Here is a 3695-nt window from a genome sequence, read left to right on the forward strand (position 1 = left end):
GCGCCTGCTCTCGTGGTTATTCTGGCAGAGCGTGAAACTCGGGTAGAGGACGGGGATTTTCGTGGTCATCCTCCACAAAAAGCAGGACCCTGCACTTGAAATCAGGCCTCCCTCGTGTTTATAAAAGGGTAGCAGACAGATCTCCTCAAGCGAGAGCGCCCTTGCCGTGTGTTATTTCTGGAAAGGGAAGGCAGTCAGGAAGGGTGTTCTGTTTGCGACCACCCTTCCCGGCCGCGGTCACGGAGCAGGGTGGTCACTCCAGCTGTTCCTGTGAGTGTATAAATCCTGGCCGTAAGGATTTGCTGCGACAGGGGTGCTGTGAGGAGTCTGTCCCGAGAATCGATTCCTGACGTCAGCAAGGTGAGGCTTGGGCGACAGATGCGGTGACCTTCTCCCTCGCGGGCGTGACTGACCCTGGGATCCTCTCGCTCGGTGGCCCCGACTTGGGAAAGGTGTCCTGTTGGCTAGTCCGGGAAGGCTCCTGGTTCAGGTTTATTTGCAGTTTTGGCCACGACCCTGTAGTTGGTGAGAAATTTGCGGTCACCCCGTGGTGTGTGGGACTCACGTTTGACCTTGTGTCCTTGATGTGTAGCATTTGGTCCCCGGGAGCCGGCAGTGCACTCAGGAGGCCTGCCCCCAGCCCTCCTTGGTGCGCAGTGTCCTTGCTGTTCCTGGTTTCCAGATGGCCCCGGGGGCTCGTCTGAGCACGTGGCCTCCGCGCGCTCACCTCCCAGACTCGGGGCTCCGCCGTGCGACAAGCCACCTGCTCCTCTTTTTATGAAACGGTCAGCAGCAGAGATACTCGAACTTGGGAGTCCGGCTGTAGAGTAACTGAAGAGCCGTCAGGCACCACGGTGGGGATCTCCTGGGACACCCGTTTGCTCAGTAGTCACCCGTGACACCGAGAGCGCTGGGCTTCAGGGTGGCTCTGCCTTCGGGGAGCCTTGTGATCCTGTGGTAGAGACGAGAGTGGGGACCCCCATCCCAGGCCAGTGGGCTGAGTGCCTTCAGGACAAGGCATCTGGTGATGTGAAGGCGGGCTTCCTGAGGGAGGTGGTGGTTGAGCACGGCCTGAAGGGCGGGGCAGGCTAGGTGGCCGAGCAGTGACATCAGCAGAAGTGCAGGGCGTGTCCACAGATGGCAGGTACTAACTACTGTGACACATTTCTTGTGTCATTTCATGTCCTCTCGGAAGCCACCGTGCTCTTCCTGTCCTTTTCTTTAGTGAGGATGCTGTGTAGCAGAGACGAGGCAGGGCTGGGATCTGGAGCCCGGGTTGTGGGATGTGGACGGGTTGTGGGCATAGAGTCTGGCGGCCTTGACTGTCAGGCCCAGTTGAGATTTCACTTAGGCAGCAACGAGCCGTGGAGGTTTCTGGGTGGAGGGATTTGGATGCTTTGGGGCCAGGTGGTGTCGGGCCGAGAGGGGAGGGTGCCGGGAGGCCGGTCAGCAGGCAGCGGGGGCCTCGCCCAGGGATGATGGGGTGACGGGGAGACAGGAGGCGCCCAGGTGACTCGAGGGAGGGTATTGGGAAGAGGCTCCTTCCGACGCCCCACGGGACGGGCGGCCCCCCCAAGCCAGCCTGCTGCTGATATTCCCACGTGTGACGAGGGACGAGCAGGAAGGAATCAGGAGAGCTTAACGAGGACCTTTCTTCTGACCTGGCAGCTTCCCCCCGCCACACACCGGTTTTTTAATCGTGGTCAAAGACACATACAATTTATCATCTTAGCGGTTTTGTGTCCATTTCAGGGGCGGTAAGCGCGTTGTGGTGCAGCCATCGCTGCCATCCATCTGCGAGACGTTTTCATCTTCCCAGAGTGAGAGCCCCAGCCCCAGCCCCACCGCCGGCCCCCTGCGTCTTTGTGCGGGACAACTCCAATGACCTCACAGAGGTGGGGTCACACGTACTTGTGCTTTCGTACCCGGCTCAGCATCACGTCCTCGAGGTCCACGCGTGTGGTAGCAGGTGCCAGCGCGTCCCTCCTCGTTACGTCCCACACCGTCCCACGGTGTGGATGTGCCACATCGTATTTATCCGTCACCCATCCGTGGACACGTGAGTCGCTCCCGCCTCCGAGCTGCTGCGAATAACGTTGCCATGAACATGGGTGTGCAAATATCTGTTTGAGTCACTGTTTTCAGTTCTTCTGGGTAAATACCCAGAAGAGGGATTACTGAGTCACATCTGACCTGGCGGCTTTTTATAAACTGAGCCAGTGTGCAGACACCTGCAGGCTCCATCAGGACCATTGTTTTGCAGATCATGTTTCCTGGTGTTGGAGGCAAGCTGGAGGATGTCCTGGGAAAACAAGCCAGTGTTTGGATGGTTTCAGATCTCCTTTACATGTATGGAGTACGCTGTGGATTTCAGTCACGTGCTGTAATTTTGAATAATGGATATTCATCAAAACAAGCCACAGCATTTAAATAACAACAGTTTGGGGCATCTGGGGGCTCAGTCGATCAAGTGTCCAACTCTTGACTTTGGCTCAGGTCATGATCTCGCGGTCCGCGGGTTCAAGCCCCACGTCCGGCTCTGTGCTGACAATGTGGAGCCTGCTTGGGATTCTTTCTCTCTCTCCCTCTGCCTTCCCCCTCTCGGGTCTGTCTGTCTGTCTCTCTCAAGATAAATAAACTTAAAAAATTTTTTAAATAAGTAACGTAACAGTTCTGAAATACCTCTTTAGCCGCCATCATCATGGCGCTTGGCATCTGCCTCTCTGGGTAGTTTCTCACTGAGATGTGTTTATTTCGAGAATGTTCAGACACATGTCACAACTCACTGACTGGTGGGCTCATTACGGGCAGGGTCACATCTCCATTTCCTTGTTTTTGGTTCTGCCAAGAATAATCACCCTGTAGGTCTGTTTCTGTGGGTAGCGGGGGCATGTTTGCAGGGACATCGAGGCCCGGGGACCATTGGAGCAGATTGCAGCGACATCCGTACACCCGTCCAGATCCCTGTGCGGCCCCTGGGGCCCGAGGGACGGTGGCAGAGAAGGTCCCCCTCGGCCGTCCACCTCTGCCTTCCAGAGGCTGCAGCAAGAGGGGGCCCCCCTCGTCCTTTCTGGGGTGACTCTTACTCTTTCTGTTTCCCTGGCCCACAGAATAGCATCCTGTGAAGAAATTTGGCTCCATATTTTTGTGCCCCCAGAATTTTTACATTGGGGTGCCTGGGTGGCTCAGTCGGTTGAGCATCCAACTCTTGATTTCGGCTCAGATCGTGATCTCATGGCTCGTGGGGGGGAGCCCCGTGTTGGACTCTGCTCTGGGTGTGGAGCCTGCTTGGGATTCTCTTTCTCTGCCTCTCTCCCCTGCTCACACGCTCCTGCCCCCTCTCTCTAAAAGAAAAATAAAAAGAAAAAATTTTTATTGATACTGTTCAGATAGATAATTTAGCCAAACGATTCCATAAACCCGATTCAACTCTGCTTACCTTTGACCTCTAACCGTTGCCAAAACATTTGCCTGCAGTCCTAATGACACCACAGTCTACGGTACAGAATCTTCTTGTGTGTTGGCACTGAGCGCCCAGCACGGCCACCAGGCCACTGTGCCTGTTGACCGTCGGGGAGAGGGATGTGGGACAGACCCAACGCTGAGGCACGTGTGTGTGTATTTATGACAGAGAGAGACACTGTCAGCCCTCGTTCCTCTAAAAATGATATGTGTTGCCATGCTTTGATGCAGAG

This window comes from Prionailurus bengalensis, chromosome E3 (genome assembly GCF_016509475.1).
Source record: "Prionailurus bengalensis isolate Pbe53 chromosome E3, Fcat_Pben_1.1_paternal_pri, whole genome shotgun sequence".
NCBI classification, from domain to species: domain Eukaryota; kingdom Metazoa; phylum Chordata; class Mammalia; order Carnivora; family Felidae; genus Prionailurus; species Prionailurus bengalensis.